The following is a 19,771-nucleotide window of genomic DNA, read 5'->3' as shown; positions in this document are numbered from 1 at the left end:
AGTGAGACAGGGACATAGCAGGAATGAAAAGAACCTACAAGGATGAGATAGCGAGACATGAAGTGCAGGGTGGTGAAGAAAGTCAGCAGATGGAATCGAGGTGGTTTTAGGCATGCGTGGAATTCTGCAGCACCAGCAGCAGGCTCCTATGGAAAACATTAGGCCTCACAATTTGTGTTTATTTTACAAATGTAGCATTGTACTTTGCTATTCATATTACATGTTTGTATAAGTCAAGATCTTCCTACGTATATCCACAACATAAAGGTAACCTGAAAGAACACAAGAACAAGTGTGGAGCCACCAGTGCAGCCGTAGAGGAACAACTTGATGACTATCACTTGTGCATTTCACATGAAGGAGGGTGAAGACGAAGGCAGGTTCAATAAATGATAGGGCAAGAGGGATAGATGGTGGTTGGAAATACAGAGAGAGGTTTATGGTACACTGCTGATCTGAAGTTAAGGGCTGTCTGCTGACTCCCACCTGGGCAGAGAGCAGCAGTACTTCATTGGTAAAAAAAAAAGTAAGCGCCAAGGCTCTCGTCAGGAGGCCACCGCAGCTTGCACCACACATTGCCCCTGCCATGTCACCAACGATAGGAACAACACAACTACTAATCATCACACTCCTAAAAGTGTGACAATGCAGACTATTTCGGGCCTCCAAAGTTATAAGGATTGCTTGGGTGGAAGGTAATAGTCATTATTAACGTATATTGAATTAATAATTGCCTGTTGTTATGGTCATCTCTAAATTTGACAGACAGCGCTACCTTGTGGCAGTCTGTCGCAAGCGCTGGTGTGAATTACCAGTGCTGAGCACGAGAAACCACTGGTTCAAATTAAGCACTGCTGACAGCAGTTGACAATGATTCTGCTGGCCGGGCAGGTCTCGGGCCATAATGCCTGTTTTGGAGAAGCTCGCTGATGTCAATGAAGGTCTGAAGATAGTGAGTGACCTCTTTTTTCAGGATCTTGTTTGAGGAGGAGAGGTTTGGCAATGGTCAAAAGTTGATCGTATCCCAGGTGGTCAGATGCTGGCTACTTGAGGCGAGAGGTCACCATAACGTGCTTCAGTGGTCCAGGCAATATTACCAGCAAAGAAGCAATTTTGATGTTGATTAAGTGGTACACTTGTGCCATGGGGCATTTCTAGCAATTCACTACCCTAGGTTGCCCCCTAGACCTCATCCAGAATCACGCCCGATTATGGGTGGGTCAAAATGCAGAGTTGTGAGATTTGCACTGCACCTGATAATTACTGAGTGTGTACCATAAAGTTTGAATTTTTGCAGCTAAGCATCGAAATCCGCACTGTTTGATTCCAGCTCCCCTAGTTATTACAAAGATTCAGAACCCCAGGGAATTAGATTTTATTAGATGTGCCCCTACTTCTCGCATACACTCGGAAGCAGGGCCTTATGGTTGTCAATAACCCAAGTCAAATTGAGCCCAATGGAATATACATGACTGCGAAATCTTGAAGAAATACTCCCAGAAAGTTGTATTTTCATTCAAACCATCTTGAGGAGTAGCATTTTGTCAAATCTCCAAAAGTGGCCGCACCCCCTAATCTACTGTAAAGAGACGACGACGAGCAATGCATTCTGGGATTACACACATAGTGTAAAACTTCACGGTACATACAAGGAGTTTTGCCAAAATTATACACACCATCATGGGATGCTAATTGTTTATTTGTTTATTGGTATATTCCATCGCCCCCTGCGGGCGCAAAATCCAAGGGTCCCCTTGATTTTTCCAAACATCTTCGTCTGTAGTATGCACCAGGATTTGAAGACAAAAAAAAACTAATCTGCAGACTTTTCCATGGTCTGCCTTTTTCGGGAAAAGGCATTCACAAAACTGCATCACGTCACCCCGCGGTGTAAACCATTCTAGTCCAAGACACGCCCTCCTGAGCCACCGGCATGCGGAGGACACCTCGCGGGGCCGCCTCGGTGATGGAATCACCGCCTGGACCACCGCCATCCCGACCATAAAGTGCAGCTAGCACAGACTTTTCAAATTAGGGCAGGACGCCGAGCCAGCACTCGACTCACGTCTGTCTTGCAAAAGAACACTGGAAGAAAACGCACAGAGGCGAACTCAAATGAGTGTGACCTCGTCGACCCCTCTGAAAAGGGGGAGGCTGAGATTTTAGAATTATAAATGATAAAACTCTAAATTCAGAGGCAACGCGTTTCCCAAGCTCATCCGTGAGTGGAGCATACGGCCTAGGTTTCTGCTTTGCATTCTGGTTTTTGTAGTCCTGCTTATTACCATTACTAAAACCAGGACTGAGGGTCGCAGAATGTAAAACAAAGGAACTGAGGAACAACTCGCACATGAAAATTGAGAGCGCTGCTTCACTGACTTTGAAGACTGGTTATTATGAATTATTATTTACACAAATCAATGAACAGAAAAAAACTGAGGGGCAGATTTACAAGAACATCTCTGCATATTAGCAGAGATGCGCCAGTTAATTTGTGTGATGGAAAAAAAGCCTTGCGCCATCATGGATGAGTCGCATTTACAATGCGCCGCACCGTGGCGCAAGGATAGACAGATGTGTGACGCATCTTTTGGCGGAAAGGCAGAGCATTGCTGGAGTCGTGTCGTAAGCACGACGCAACTCCAGCAATGGTCAGGAATGGCTATTCCCATCATGCTGCGTCACTCCTGATGCCTGCATCATGCAGGCGCAAGGTTTTGACGCAGTGGTGTCGTAAAAGTGACTCGGTGAAATCTTGTGGATTTCACAGCGTCACTTTTACAAGGCTTCGTTGGAACAGAATGCCCACCATGCAAACATTATACCTGACGCAGGTATAATGTAGCGCAGGGCTTTACAACGTGACACATCTCCCTAGATGCGTCTCGTTGTACATATGGCGCATCGTGGCGCATTGTTTATGACGCCCCTGCGTCACAGAAGTGATGCAACGGCGGCGTAAAGTTGTCGCAAGGGGCTTGTAGATCTGCCCCCAAGTTGGCCCTGAAAGGACTGAAACCTTTGTCCGTTAGGTGACACCCACATCTCTGCAGCATTCGCCCCACCCACTGAGCAAGACAGCCTGTTTCTTGTGACGCAAACTATCCACAAATAGGAGCAAAAGAGCTAGTTTTCAGACCAAGCCTGCAAATTACTTTAGCTGCAAGTTGTAAAAAGATCTATTCTAAAAAATACCAATACTTAGAGAGGTCTTTGGGTCATCCCATCAGGTATCATTAGTTGGCTTTCTTGTCAATTTCTGTTGCTTGCTTATTATTCTCAGTTTTTTCCCCTCTTTTTGCATTTAGCTTCTACTTAGCTATTTTATAGCGTTTCTGATTGTCAGGTGTTTATCAGGTTTAACTTTCTGCAGATTCAGTCAGTTTTTGAGCACATCAGTAAAAGAGAGGAGTGATAAATGACTGCCATAAAAAATAATTCTATCATCTTTGGTACCGTTTCATGAACCTGCATAAAATTTGGCAGTTAGCAGATTAGACCCAGACAAGGCCAGGCCAGGCAAACCACAGCAGCGTGCAACCAAAGGCAATGGGATGTAACGCCTGGCTGCAGGCTGAGCTTAGTATGGAATGGGTCAATGGCAGGAGAATGAGGTACAGCATAGGGAAAAAAAACAGTTAAAATTTGGTGATGGCCCAGTTAACATAAACCATACACACATAAGTTTCTGCTTTTCCTGCCCCATATGATGACTTCCCCCCACTCACGTTTCTCATTGCAGATGACACCGGGTCGCATCTGGTCACAAAACTGTATAAGGCGTGTCTGGCGCACCGGGTGGGGCGGGACGAGGGGACCCGGCGACGATGGGCGGACGATATTGGACATCCATTGACCGACAAAGAATGGGCCTTCTGTCTCGAGCAAACTCACAGAGTATCCCGAACCATAGACATAAATAGCTTCATTTTAAATTCATCCATAGAATGTACGTAACCCCTAGTCAACTAGCTAAATTTGACCCCTCTAAGCAAAGGAATTGCCCCAAATGTAGTGCCTTGGATGCCGATTTTGCTCGTATGTCTGATGTCCTGTCCCCCTCTTTTAGCTTACTGGCAGGAAATGTTTGCTACGTTGGCACAAATAATAGAAATACCCCTTGTACCTTCTCCAGAGCTGGGCCTGGTTCATCGTATTAAACTATGTTATAGGCGCTTTGCAGCGATAGCGTTACTGCTGGCAAAGCGTGAGATTGCTGTTCTCTGGGGGGCAAGGGCTCGTCCAACCAAATCCGCCTGGCTCCGGAGTCTGGCGTACTGAAGCGTGCAATCTGAGATCTATGCTTCACTCTAACCCCCAACCTCTAGGCCCCGGGACATTTGGTGCATTTATCGCACACACCTGCAATGCACAATCCTCGCATCACAGGCTGCTCCTTCACCGCTAGGCTCCTCAAATGCCGAGTAGATTGTAGTCAGGCTCCTCTGCTAGTCTTTTGAACAGATACTTCCCCCTATACTTCCCCGTGGTGGTCTGCAAAACTGATATAATATGTCCACAGTCCACTCTAGGCACCGCCTCGAGTCACAGTTTGATGCATTTCACAGTTTCAGTACCGGAACCCAACCATCTACTTTTGTTTCAATTTTGATGGGATTTTGGTTATTGTCCTTTGGGTGTTATTGATTTTGTGATTTAAATGATGTATTTGTATTTTTGTGTTTTATTGAATTCTTGTACTGTATTGATTTATGTGGATTGTGGGGTATGTGCCATTGTAGGTCTGTCTTTTTTTTTTTATTTGAAGTTATCAGTGTTTTTGTATCTATGTTTTCAAATTCTCAATAAAAACCTTTACAAAAATCAAATAAAAAAAAACATACACACATAATCTCTTACATTCACCAGTTATGGTGTGCACCACACAATGCACAACATAACTTACACACTGCCTTACACAGCACACCCCTTAGTATATGCAATATAAAAAAGGATGTGCACAAACTAGAGAACTACAAAGAGCAAAATATGGATGAGGAGGCTGAGTCGCCCTTGCTTAGATTCAAAATCATGACCTCGGAAACACAGCATTTGTACAAAATCTATCTGACGTTGTACAATAAATAGAAACAATGCAGGCACAATGAGTGTGATTCAATCACAGTAAGGACATATAAAGAGTATTATTATATTTTAAAATAATGTAAAGCCATTCAGTAACCTACATGGATCAAAGAATGAATATACTTTTTGGTCCATGCCACAAAATTAAATAAAAAAAAGCAAATCACTCTATTTTAGCATTATACAAAGTTGTTGAGGGCTATAGAGGTTGCTATTGACTTTAAAAACTTTAAAAGCTTTCTACATGGTTTACGGGCAGGGCCGGCTCCTCTGCTAAGGCGGAGGAGCAGCGCCCCACTGCTCTCTGAGCAGTGAAAAAAGAAAAATTAAAATGATAATAACGAAACGTTATTATTATTTTATTTTTCCTACTGGCGTGCAGTCGCGGCCGGCATGACTCGCGGGGGGGGGGGGGGGGGGGGAGTGGCCCCGCAGGGAGGAGGGGTTAATTTAAAAGAGTGTTTTTTTAACTTACCTTCGCCTCCAGTCCCGCGTCGCATCTCCTTGTCTCTCTGCTCCAAGTCCCAGGAAGCAGGCAGCATCCCTCTCCTCCCCTAAGCCACTCACAATGCTGCAATGGCAGCTTTGTGATTGACTGGGATGCCGACTGCACAAGCATCTATGGGGAGGCCGTTTTCTCCATACCGGCTGCATGCAGCCCACATGGAGAAAACAGGAGAGTGCGTATGACTTGTTTGGTCGGCCCTTGGGCCAACCAAACAGTCAGCACCCTCAACAGTGGGCAAGCCACTCCTCCCCTGTCCTGCAGCAGGACCGCCCACCCACCCGCCCGCCCCCTACCAAACCCTTCTTTCTGCTTTCTCGCAGTGTGAGAAGCAGAAGCATTTAATGGTATTCATAATACTATTTTATGTTTCTGCTTCTCGCACTTCGAGAAAGTAGTTGGGCGACGCTCCTGAGCCCAAATGGAGGAGCCGCCCCTGCTGCCATGGTTCTGTTGGTTCCTGCTGTTGAGGCTGGCCTCCGTGATGCCAGAGCACTGCAGGGGGAAGGAGTGGTGGCACTCTCCAAGTGTGCATTACAGTTTGGCCGGCCATCTCGGGCCGGCCAGCCATGCACACTAGGCATGTTCTCCACCCAGGCTGCATTACAGCCTCAGTGGAGAACACGCCCAGTTTTCCAGTCCCTGGCTGAGCGCCAAACCATGGTAATCAGACCAATCACAACTCTGCATTGTAGCATTGTGATTGGCTTAGGGGAGCCGGGGAGCCCGGGTGCTTCCTGTTGCAGACTCCAGGAAGAAGATGACGAGGACAGACGAGAGGTGGCGGCCAAACTCAGGTAAGTGGTTTTTTTTTTAATCCTTTTTTTAATTTCCCCCACCTCTCCACCGCCCTCCCCACCCCACCACCACCATCCTGTAGCAGTCGCTACTGTTTACGGGCCGAGCCACAGGTGAGGGCATATACCAATGGAGAGGGAATTCAACAAGCAGTATAGCCTTCTGCAAAGGGCTATAATGCTGTTACAGTATTCTACCCACTGAGAGTAGAATATTCTGAGCTTAACAGGATAAAGCAGAAAGAAAAGCAGTGGAATTCTGAAGCAGAAGGTCCTTATTAACCAGTACAGACCTTCCATTGCTTTTCTTTTTGTGTCTCTCTTTAATCCGGAATGTTCTACCATAGGTGGGTTTAATGCTCTAATAGCCTTGGGTTATAGAGCCATCCAAAGACCCTTTTCCTCATTATGACCCCACATGTGACTCTGATTTTTAACTTGAATAGAGAGCTTTCAATGACAGGTATGGCCTTTGGCAGCATGCTCTAATGCAGGGATAGGTATGGCCCGGGGGCTGCCTGCGTCCCTACCGACCTTTAATTGCGGCCCCTTGGTGAACAGCAACACTAAGCTGATAAACTCTCTTCAAACTTCAAAAAGTTTATTTTTTTAACATGCATGAGCATTTTACCTTAGTAGATCAGAGTATATCACTGCTTTGAGGAGACACTTATTAGCAGTGAAAGATTTCAAACATGATTTTGGAAATATTTATGCCGCCACCCATTTCCAAAAACAATGCCATTAGTGAACCAATTTGTCAGATGCACCTTTTCTGTAGTCCTTGTTGTTAAATAACTGGAACATTACAGGTTATTAAATAAAAAAACTAGAAGCTTTTGCACAGCACACATCCTGAACTCATATATTTTAAGAGGCTGTCATATGTGGTAATGAAGAAATAGGAAGCAAATTGAAATTAACCAATTGCCTAGGATCACACAATTTCGGCAAGTGGGGAAGCCAGGACTGACACCAGGTATTTTGGTTTCACATTGTGCAATTCAGCCACCGGATGAGTATCTCTTTTCCTCTCACGTTTTACATTAGAAGTTAATGCTTTGACTTTAATTCTTGGTGCATGAGAATAGAGCGTCGGTGGCAGACAGAAGTCACTTGAAGGCTCGGTTTGTTGTCCACTCCATGCATCTGCTTTGCGTCCCCCTATGCCCACCTTTCATCTTCATGACTATCACTTTGCTTGCATCAGTGCAGTGCTTGGGCATGCCATAGACAGTACTTTGAGGCCCCGGGGAGATGTTTATGAGTACCCATTCTCTAATGCTATGTTATTGGCTCTTTCTAATTCCATTATGCCACAATTAAATCTCTCAACATTTCAACGTTCTAAATTTCAGGGCCACCTGTAGGGCTTTTCAATCAGTGCCACTGCACCAGGCGCTGACTCTAACTTGTGCCATGTTTTCAAGGGCAAAAGGGTTTTAAAAGCACTTGCTGCTGCTTTCCCTGCCTCCAGCAATATTCAGGCAACCATAAAAATGTCAAGATAACTCTGGTGATTAATGGACCTGCTGCAGAGAGATCAGAGTTTTGTCTAGTGGAAGTTTTGAGTCATCATAAAGTAGCACAGGAGGATAAATGCCTGCTGGAAAGACGTGTACCATGCTGATCACAAAGTGCTTATAATGTAAATAGGTCAGAGCTTTACTGCTTCTATCAGAGAGACATTTTTGTTGCTTGCATTTTATAATTTTAAATACTAATATAGAACAGTGAGCTATTAACTATCATCTAAGAGCTGCATGCAAAATGCAAGGTATAGATTAGAGCATTTATATCCCCCTCCACCCTTCCCACCCCAGTCTTTCATTATCCCAATGTCGCAAAAAGGGTTTCCTTGGATAATCAATTCTTATTAGTAAAAGCAACCCTCAAACCATGGTGTTACGTTTTAAATTCTATGTTTGTGCTTCTCCAGACCAAGTACTCTTAAACTATACTGCCTACCAGTATGGAGGACTTGTGACTCCTAAACCTTGTGGTCCTCTGTCTGATTTAAGATTTCCTAAACACTTATTTACACACATGATTCTTTTTCTCTGTGAAATGTGTATTTGATATGAAGTGCTCTGATACCTTACACTCGCATGAGTGGTACTATAAAACAAAAGAAATGCATGAGAGAGTGATTATGGAGACTAGTGTGGCACACAGGGCTGGACTGGCCGTAGAGGGCACCTGGTATTTCCCCAGTGGGCCGCCAGGGTGGAGGCTGGTTTTGGGCCCCTGGGTGGCAGTTTTTGTTACAGGGCCGTTTTTGCAGCATAGGTGCAATACCGGCCCCTGTAACAAAATCGGCCAAAACTGGCCCTGGCAAACAGCTCTGCCGCACCCCAACCCCCCGGAGGGGGGGGGGGGGGGGGCAGCCGAGCACTTTGCCAGGGCTGGTTTTGGTTCCCAGTCCGGCACTGGTGACACAGTTAAAGGGAGGTAGTGAGGGAATCCGTGGAGAAGGAGGTCATTGGGGGGAAGGGGGGTGCACAGGGTGCAACCAGCGCTAAAGCCAGCCCTGGTTCTAATGGTATGTTAATATCACTGGTATTCACTGACTGAGGGAAAACTATTGCAAGAGAAAGACTACACCTCAGTGGGCAACGATAAAGTCGATTAAGAGGGCGATGGGCTCACAGAAGTCCCAATGAGCCTGTCCTCTGACTTAATGTCACAGATAAAAGTCCAGCATGGCTCCAGTGTTTAGGCCCACATTCCCTGTTTCTGCATTCATGTTAAACTACAACTTCAGTGTAAGTAGAAAACACTCACATTTTGGATTTGATTTATGTCCATTCTGAGTTACAGCGTTTCTCCTTTTATTTTGCAGGAAGCTGCTTTGTTTTTTCGTTCTTTAAAATACCGCAGCAGGGAACGGAAAGATGGGCCAAACCTCTTCTTGGCTCTAAAACTCCATCCAACAAGGGCTAAGAGCCAAGCCAGACATTTGGCGCTAGAAAGGCTGAAGCATGCCTTGGCCAATCCGCCTGCTTCTGAGCTCCCCTTTCACAGTTTTTCTTCACCACACCAAGAAGAACACCTCTCCTCCTTGAAGCCATCTAGAAATCACTCTAGTCAAGCCCCACATCTCTCATCTTTAATGGACACATGGTGCATCCTTCTAAATAATCTAAATCTAAATCCCATATTTGAAAATCGTAACTTATCACCCTAAGGGTATCCAAGCGCTGGGGGCCGTCAGGGAGATTAAGTGAGCTATTGCCCAGAGTCACATGATGCAGAGCGGAGCTGCCGCCGGCACCGGGGATCAAACCGTGAGCCCCGCACTCCAGAGTCAGCCACTCTGGCCGCTGCGCCACACCTCTCCCTTCATCTTAAAGTGGCACACACCATGTGTCTCAGCATTAAAAATTTAATATAACGAGCATTGGCAAAGCCAATGGGTCTTGTCTATGCACGAAGAGCTATTGGCTTTGCTAATATGTTTTCTCAATGTTGTACACCAAAGTTGCTGCTGGTCAGCATGGCTTCAAGTTAGTAGGGTAAATGCGAGTGGCATGGAGAGGAGTGAAGTGGAGTGTCATGGAGTAGCGTACAGTGTTATGGAGTGCTGTGGAGGGAGTAGAGTATCATAGAGTGGAGGGGCATAGAGTTGAGTGGCGTAGAGTGAAGCACAGTGTCAGAGTTTTGTAGAGTGTAGTGGCATAGAGTGTAAAGCAGAGTGGAGTGGCTTAGAGGGTGTTGCATAGGATGGAGTAGAGTGTTGTAGAGTAGAGTGGCATAAATTGGAGTAGGTTGTCATAGAGTGGAATGGCACAGATGGAGTGAAGTAGTATGTCAGAATAGAGTGGAGTAAAGTGGCATAGAGAGAGTTGCGTAGAGCTTTGTAGAGTGGAGTAGTGTTGTAAAATGGCATAGAGTGGGGCAGAGAGCTGTAGAATGGAGTGGCCTAGAGTGGAGTAGAGTGTTATTGGAGCAGAGTTTAATGGAGTAGAGCATCTTAGAGTGGAGTATTGTGGAGTGGAGTGGAGTAGAGTGAATTGGAGTAGAGTGGCCTAGAGTGAAGTAGCGTAAAGTTGTGCAACGAAGATAGGTGTAGAGTGCATTCGTTTTCAGTAAAGTGGTATAGTGTGCATTGGCGTAGAGTGCAGTGACGTAAAGGAGCGTAGAGTGCAGTAGCAAAGACTAGAGCTGTGCAGAGTAGATTTGTAGGAAGGTGGAATATTATGTGGTATGCCTGGGTAGTCTTACCATGTAATATTATCACAATACCCAAAAGATGGTCCTTGGAATCACACTAATAAATCCTTAACTTAGTCCTGGTTGAGTGGCAAAGAGCACTCAGGGCTTTACCCGAGGAACTTGTGTTAAGCATTTCAGAGTACCAACATGGATGCTAAGTAATTGACACAACTCGAGAGAAATCCAGCACCAATTTCTAAAAGTAGAGTGCATTTTTTTCTTAATTTAGACACCAAAACGAACAGAATAACATACATATAACCAGAGTTACAGATTTTCGAAGCAATATTAAATCAGTGGAGTAAAATACATAGACAAAATAGCGTAGGCGTCAATAGCAAAAATCACTAGTGACAATCAGTCATTTGCCGTTCGAATTACGTGGAACCTTTAGAGGGTTAAGGTCATATGGGCCCCAGGACCAGGTCACAACAGTCAGAGAAAATTTACCGAGCCTATGGAGGCCCGGTGCAGAGTTGTCCTGGCTGTCCTTGGCACTGTATGGGAGCCGCGCTGGTGATGATATTACTGCTTACACAGTAAACAGAATTCAAAAACAAAACACATACACAGTTGCTGATGTCGGGAGAGGGTTGAATTGTATTCCCTGTAGATGCAGCGTCAGCTACCGGATTGGTGACCAACAATCTTTGGCAGATGTAAGCACAGTCAAAAGGTACTGGAACTTCATTGGGTGCAGCAGTAGCGGCTGCTACTGAACAGGGTTGGTGGAACGGGGAAAGGGAGCAGACGGGGGGATACAAAATAAAATAAAAGGACTTACCTGAGTGCCGCCGGCCGCAGCCTCTCCGATGTCTTCTCCGCGCCGTAACAGGAAGCACACAGCCTCCCAGAATTCCAATAGCCAATCATAACGCTGCAATGCTGGCAATGGCCAGCGATTCTTTGGATCCGGCGAGTGTTTTGTACCTGCAGTTTGCATGGGACTAGTGCCACTAGTCCAGGGTAGACTGAAGGTGTTTATAGCTTCCACAGGCATCCCTCTCTTTGGGAGAGCTGAGTTTTAGCCAAGGATGAGGGTCTTTTATTCCGTTCCAAGTCTGGTGCCACAGGGACAGGGTATCCCTCTTTTGTTTTTGTGTTGTGGACAAAGTTCTGTTGTTGGCGACACAGGTCTCCTCATGATCCTTCCTTGATTCAAGATGTTCAGGTCTGAGGTTTTGGTGTCAGGGGGGTCCTTTAAATCCTAAATTCAGAGGAGTTAGAGGTATGGGAGCTAGAAGCTAATGATGAGCTAGTCCCTGTACATAGTCCGCCCCTGAGGTGACCATATCCGGGAGGTAGGTCACCTTTTCTACCCAGAAACCTCTATTCTGCCACTCCTAAATGGCAGAAATCAAATTGTGGTGTACAGATCAGGCTGCTTACCCTGGAGGTGTGGCCAGCTTTCAGGGGTTTGTACTCCTCCATGCATAGCTAATTTTCCATCTGCCAGGTGCACTTGTGCCTGGGGCAGGAGGAGGGCTGTTTCCTCCGCTTGGAGTCAGCCCTTGTGCGTATCAGAGGTGGTGCAACCTTTGAAACTCACTGCCTTGATGTGCCACTTTCCAAGTCTGCTTGGGAAGAGGGAGGTGTGACCTTCTTCCTGCCCAAGTCTTTGTTCCTGACTCCTGGGAGTGATCACACTGCCTGGCAACAGGGTCAGAATCCTGTCTTGAAGGCAGCAGGTGCAGGAAAGCGTGGGCTGGTCAGCAAGAACACAGCGAAGCTGGGATAACCAGGTGAGCAACCCCTAAGGGCCTTCTTCTAATCAAATAGGGGAGAGAGAAGCTAGAATTCATTCAGCTTCCATTTAGTTATCAAGTAATTAGGGGGGGTAATTTGTCCTGTTTTTACCTGGGTCTGGGGTTCTTATCGTCTAAAAAAAAAAACAAATTCACGCATTACTCGTAGTAGCGGTAAGTCTTGGTTGTCCGCTTTTGTTTCTATTGTGAGAAGCATCATTGTTGGGTCTTATTTGTGCTTTCCTCCACCAGGAAGGAGACCAACTGGTTATTCGCAGTAGTGATCTGGGATGGTGATTAAGAGTAGTGAGGGTGAGAGTGGGGTGAACTTAAAATTGCCTCCTAGCCACTGGCTACATGCCACGCCAACTACGGTAAGAGATTTGTGTCAGGGGTGATAAGGCACGTTGTTTGATACCAAACATGACGCATTTTAGTGGTCCCATAATGGGGTTGCCAATCTCAAGAGTGCCTGGTTGGCAATCCATAATATGCTATGGACCGCTAACACTAATAGTAGTTTTCAATGTGGAATGCCACTATAGGGACATATAGGCTTGCACTTATATGTCCTCACCTTTAATATACTGCACCCTGCCTCCCGAGCTGAGAAGGCCTTCCTTAGTGGTGTCTTACATATATATTAGAGATAGTGCATTTGACTGTGCCACACATGTTGAGGACACAGTTGAGTTCGAGCAGTTTGCACTGCTCCTTCAGTCTGCAATGGCAAGCCTGCAGTCAGTAGTTTGCCTGGGTCACCCAGGGTGGCACAAAACCGCGCTGCAGCCCTGGGGGCTTCTTTGCCACCTATGCCATGGGTACCCCTGGTACCATATACTAGGGACATATTAGGTGGATAAAGTCCTTGTCAATTAGGATTGCTAATTCACACATATTCATTTCCAGGAGAGGTCACTGGCACTGTAGCCTGGTTAGCAGGTTTCAGTGCACTGTCAGAGTTGAAAACCAGCACCTAGTAGTCCAAATGGGGGCGAAAAGTGAGGGGGGGCATCTGCAAATAGCCCTGTTTTCTTACAAGACTGCAGTGGAGTAGAGTGCAATAGCATAGATTGGAGTGGAACAGAGTGCAGTAGAGTGGCATAGAGTTGAGTGGTGCAGAGTAGAGTGCAGTGGCATAGAGTGCAGTCATGCAGAGTAGAGTGTCAGAGTGCAGGGCCGTAAAGTGCAGCGTCCGAGTGTTGCAGAGTAGAGTGGTGCAGAGTAGAGTGGGACAGAGTAGAGTGGTTCAGAGAGCAGTGATGTAGAGTACAGTGGTGCAGAAAAGAATAGAGTGGTGAAGAGTGAGTGACATTGAGTGCAGTGGTGTAGAGTGACGTAGCATGCCGTGGCATAGAGTAGAGTATTGTAGAGTATAGCAGCGTAAAGTGCAGTGGTGCAAAGTAGTTGGCATAGGGGTAGTAGCGTAGGTTGCATTGGTTTAGAGTAAAGTGGCATAGTGTAGACTGTATTGGCGTATAGTAGAGTAGATTGGCATACAGTGCAGTGGCATAGAGTGCAGTGAATTGAATTGAATTGAAAAACATTTATAGAGCGCCTGGTTACCCGTGGGCATCCCCGCGCTAATGGACATTCAATTCTTCAAAGATCTTCAGGGAAAAAGTAATGTTTTTAGTTGTTTGCGAAAAATGGAGTGATTGTTTTGTGAACGGATATGGATGGGGACAGAGTTCCAGAGCTTCGCACCACAGTAGGAAACCGTGCGACCTCCACATCTGGTGCGTTTTATTCTAGGAACTGTCAACAAATATTTACCCTCCGATCTCAGTGTTCTTTGAGGGAGATGAAGGTGTATCATGTCCTCTATCAGAGTAGGACCTTTTCCAGTAAAGGATTTTTGAATGATACACATAACTTTGAATTTAATCCTCTCATGAATGGGGAGCCAGTGTAATGAGGAGAGTGCCGGCCTAGCAGATGGACGTTTAGGGATATTTAACAGAAGTCGAGCTGCACAGTTTTGTACGATCTGTAGAACTTTAATGGTGGATAACGGGGCCCCCAAGTAGATGGCATTTGAGTAGTCCAGCCTGGACAAAATAAGTGCCTGCACCAATATTCTACTAGCCATAAATGGGAGCAAAGGGATCCAGCCAGTGCTGATAAGATTGTCTTTTTAATCTTAAGAAGAGCAGTAGGAGGGGCAGGGTCAGATGGGGAGCCAGATTTAAGATGGGGAAGAATTCCCTCTATCTCGAGTTCGTTTACCAACGGAATTTCAACCAAGAGAGGTTGTTCTGTCTCTACCTCAGATTGGTCTGACAAATCAGTGTCTTTCTGCATGGGGAAGGATTTATAAATAGTTTGAATTTTTTCAGCAAAGAAATTTGCCATTTGGTTACACCAGGATTTAACATTCTCCCGGATGGAACAGGGAGATGGAGTCAGCAGAGATTTTACAATCCGAAAGATTTCCTTTGGAGAGTTGGCTGCAGATGTTATTTTTTCCTGAAAGTAGGAACTTTGTGCAGACTTAATCTCGTTTTTATACACTCTAATGGCATTTCTATATAGAGTTCCATCATTCAGTGAATAGTCTTTTCTCCATTTCATTTCACATCTTTTACATTCTTGTTTAAGTTTCCTAAGTTCTGGGGAGTACCATGGATTTTTTGTGGAATCTGGTTTCACCTGAATCCTTTTCTTTGGCAGAATTTTGTCTAATGAAACCTCAAGCCAGTTATTAAAAATGTCATTAGCCATTATGGGGTTAAGGTGTAAATGAGGACGGCTGATTTCCAAATCGCTTTCCCACTCATCCCAGGAGATGGTTGTCCAAGATCGGATGGATTTCTTTATGTTTGGTAATATCACTTTGGTTTCCTGCCTGATCCATATAAAAGGGATCAGAAAATGGTCGGTCCACGGGAGGGGAATGGGTAGACTGACAGTTAAAGACTGGATATTAGAGAAAATAGGATCCAGAAGGTGATTTTTACTGTGTGTAGGGCCCACCACTTTTTGCGAGAGATGAAAGGTTTCTAATCCCTCAACAAACTCTACAATCTGAGGGTATTCCATTCTGTCAAAGTGAATGTTAAAATCTCCCAGCACCGTGAAGTTGGATACGGTGCTGGCAAACTTAACTACATTATCTGTAAAAGCTTGGCAGAAGGGCGCATAAGGGCCAGGCGGGCGGTATAAAAGTATACATGAAAAGGTGGAGGTGGGGGATAGTTGAAATGAAAACAAAATGCTCTCACACTCCGGTATGGGACTGTTTGAAAAGCGGCCTTTAAAATCTTCTTTATAAAGAATGGCAATGCCTCCTCCACGGCCACTATCTCGATCTAATCTCTGAACAAGATAGTGGGGAGGAAGGATTTCAACAATGGCATAGTTCGAATTTTTATCTAACCAGGTTTCGGTTAGGAATAAAATATCTGGTTTTTCCTCTTCCATTAATAAGTTTATTTCGACAGAGTGTTTCACAAGAGAACGGCAGTTAAGGAGGAGCATTTTAAATTTGGTTTCTTCCAGTATAGCTTCCTGTCTGCCTTGTCGGTGAGTCCTTCCAAATTCACAGTGAGGGCATCGTAGCCTAGAGATATCACAGCTCATGGAGTGTAAGCATTTGTTTGATACAACAGGTTTCAGTTGCAGTAATAGGTCACGTGAGTATGTAACCCTGAAACTATCAGGGGTCCTGGCCCCCGGGCCCGGTCTGGCGCGGATGGGCGCAGACGGGCTTGCCTTGAGTGAGCCTATGGCGCGCTCGCGGCGCGCCCGCTGCGCGCGTCCGCTGCATGTACACGTCATCGGCACCTAATATTGCCGACTATGCGAGTCACGTGAGGGGGGGTGTGTCAGCGTGAAGCTGAGCCTGTGACCTGCTCTACAGAAATGGCCCTAAAGGAGCATTGAACACAGCTCCGTGAACAAGATTAAAAGCAATAGGACGATTTTAAAACAAGTATTCCTCTTTAGGCAGTTTTCCCCAACCATACCAACAATTTCCAAGGACTTTGTCAAAAGAGTGGCATAGACTAGATTGTTTCAGAACAGAGTGGAGTGGTGCAGGGTGGAGTATAGTAGTACAGGGTAGAGAGCAGTGGCATAGAGTCGAGTTGTTTGGAGTACAGTGGCACAACATTGAATGCAGTACCATAGATTACGTTGTGCAGAGTGGAGTAGAGTGGCGTAGAGTAGATTGTTTCAGAGTAGAGTGAAGTGGTGTAGAGTGGCGTGGTGCAGAGTACTGTGGAGTGGTACAGGGTAGAGTGGAATGGTGCAGGGTAGAGTGGAGTGGTATAGCGTTGTGGCATAGAGTGCATTGGTGTAGAATGCACTGTTGCAGAGTGGAGTTGTGAAGAGTGGTACAGATTGGAGTGGCCTAGACTGGAGAGGCGTTGAGTGCAGTGCCATAAAGTGCAATGGTGCACAGTAGATTAGAGTGGTGTGAAGTGCATTGGTGAAGAGTGTAATAGAGTGGCATAGAGTGGTGAAGAGTAGAATAAAGTGGTGAAAAGTAGAGTGGCATAGAGTAGAGTGACAGAGTAGAGTGGCGCAGAGTCCTGAACAGAGAGGGTAGTGCTGCAGAGCAGAGTGTCATAGAGTGCAGTGGTGTACAGTAGAGTAGCATAGAGTGCATTGAAGTAGAGTGCAGTGGCATAGAGTGGCGCAAAGTGACAGAGTGCAATGGTGTAGAGTGGCATAGAGTGCAGAGTCATAGAGTAGAGCAGAATGGTTGTTGGAGGGAGGACCACCGGGGAGTCGGGGGGACTACTCCGGGGCACCTTCCTACCGCAAAGTTATAGCCGAGCGCCGCTGAGAAGCCTCCTAGGAGAGGTCCTTCTCCTATGATCGTACTAGGATCAGCAACACCACCACACAGGACTCCGTATCAGTTGCTTATCTTGGTTCTTTATATAAAAAGGAGCACGTTCAATATTTACAGTGGGATCGAGTGATCCAGTAAGAGTCTCAATGTCCTTGGAGGGATAGGGTAGCGGGACAGTCTTAGTACCAGCAGGGTACGGGAAGGCTCTGCGCCAGACCTTGGGTGCTGGTCTCAGAGCGGCTCGGACGTGGAGAGCCGCGACGGTGTCAGCAGGGCTCGGGTGGTAGTTCCGCTAGGGTCGAGCCGTGACACAGTCAGCAGGGCTCCGGTGGTAGGTCCGCTTCGGTCGAGCCGCGACGAGGTCAGCTGGGCTCTGATGGTACGTTTCAGCAAGGTCGGGCTGCCACAGCGTCAGCAGGGCCCCAAAGGTTCGTGAAGGTCTTGTAAGCACGATGGAGCCGCGACGTCGTCAGCAGGGCTCAGAGTGTGGTTTTAGGAAGAGTCTTTCTCCGTAGGGTCAGCCGCGATCCGATCAGCAGGGCTCTTGACTCCAGGATACAACTGTCGTCTTGTTGCCGGGTCGCCCCAGATATAGGCCTGGAGCCCTTTGATGTCCGGACCCTTGCGCCCAGGAGGGCGGAGAGGCCGGGTAGGGCGCGGCCAGACGCCCAGCAGGAGAGGCGCCAGGCCCCAGAGAGCTGTGGGGCGATCGCACCTAGGTGTGGAAGGACGGTTGGGGGTCCCATCGATACTGCCCTCCGCCGGGGGTGGGAAGGGCTCACGTGGTATCCCCCGGGCCAGGGGTTGGCGCCTCGATGTCGGGCCTCGCTGGGACCGAGGCCGGGTAGAGCAGGGTCTCGTAGGTGGTCACGTGGAGTGACGTATAATCCAAAATGGAGGAGCCCCGAGGTGCATGGGACCTCGTGCGGCTTAGCGAGGGGGAACAGGACCACGCCACGAGGCCGGCTCCAACACGCGTCCCCCCCAGCTGAAGGCAGGGAGAGTCACCCATCTCCTTGAGGGTTCTCCTCGCCGAGGCGGAAGAATCTGGACAGGCCGTCAGCATTGGCGTGGTTGTGGCCGGGCCGGTGTTCCACGGTGAAGTCCTTCCCTTGCAGCGAGATGGACCATCGCAACAACTTGGGGTTCTCGCCCCGCATTTGCATGAGCCACCGCAAGGGCCGGTGGTCAGTCTGGACCCTGAAGTGGGTGCCGAAAAGGTAGGGCCGGAGCTTCTTGAGAGCCCATACCACAGCGAAGGCCTCCCGCTCGATGGTGCTCCACCTCTGTTCTCGTGGCAGCAGTCGGCGGCTGATAAAGGCCACAGGTCGGTAGAGGCCCTCGGCGTCCATCTGGGAGAGGACCGCCCCGACCCCGTACTCTGATGCGTTGGTCTGCACCACAAATTCCTTGCTGTAGTCAGGGGCCTGTAGCACAGGAGCAGCACACATGGCCTCCTTGAGGGCTTCAAAAGCGGTCTGACAGCGGGGCGTCCAGTGCACCACCTTGGGCTGTTTCTTGGAAGTGAGCTCCGTAAGGGGGCCCACAATGCTGCCATAATCTTTAATAAATCGCCGGTAGTAGCCGGTGAGGCCTAAGAAGGCCCGGACAGCGGTTTGGGTTGCGGGGGGCTCCCACGCCTGGATGGCATCGACCTTTGTGCTACCTGGCCACTCCCCACCTGGTGGCCCAGATAGGTCACAGATCCTTGACCGATCTGGCACTTGCTGGCCTTAATTGTGAGCCCGGCCCTTTGGAGAGCGGCCAGGACTTCTCCGAGGTGTCCTAGGTGCGCGGCCCAATGGTCGCTGAAGACTGCAATGTCGTCGAGGTAGGCCGCGCTGAAGGCTTCTAGCCCGACCAGGACCTTGTTCACCAGCCTCTGAAAGGTCGCTGGGGCGTTCTTCATACCGAAGGGCATCACCCGAAAGTGGTAGTGCCCATCGGGGGTGGAAAAGGCGGATCGTTCCTGGGCGCCGGGAATGAGCTTGATCTGCCAGTACCCGGCGGTGAGATCAAAGGTGCTTAGGTAGCGGGCACCCCCTAAGCGATCGATCAGTTCGTCTGCCCGTAGCAGGGGTTGGGCATCGGTCTTGGTGACTGCGTTCAGGCCCCGGTAGTCTACACAAAATCTGAGTTCCGGAGAAGTGCCGGGGGCGGCGGCCTTCGGCACCAAGACCACCGGGCTGGCCCACGGGCTGTCTGAGGGCTCGATGACTCCGAGGGCGAGCATCTTGGTGACCTCGGTCTGTATGCAGGCTCGGACTCGGTCAGGTACTCTGTAGGCGCGGTGTCGCACAGGGGGGCTGTCCCCGGTATCCACGTCGTGGACGCACCAGGGGGTCACCCCGGGTGTGAGAGAGAAGAGGGCAGCGAAGGGTTGCAGCAGCCTCCGGCAGTCCTGGCGCTGTTCTGGGGTCAGCGTGGCGGAGAGGTGGACGCCCTCCAAGGAGCCGTCTTGGCCCGAGGACCCCAGGAGGTCTGGTAGGGGCTCGGAGTCGCTTTCGCCCCCATCGTCAGTAGCCAGCAGCAGGCTTAGTTCAGTTCGGGCAAAGTGGGGCTTGAGCCGGTTGGCGTGTAGGACCCAGAGGGGGTTCCTCGGGGACTCCATGTCGACCAGGTA

Source organism: Triturus cristatus, chromosome 3_2 (assembly GCF_964204655.1).
Source record: "Triturus cristatus chromosome 3_2, aTriCri1.1, whole genome shotgun sequence".
NCBI classification, from domain to species: Eukaryota; Metazoa; Chordata; class Amphibia; order Caudata; family Salamandridae; genus Triturus; species Triturus cristatus.
This window is presented reverse-complemented; position numbering follows the sequence as displayed.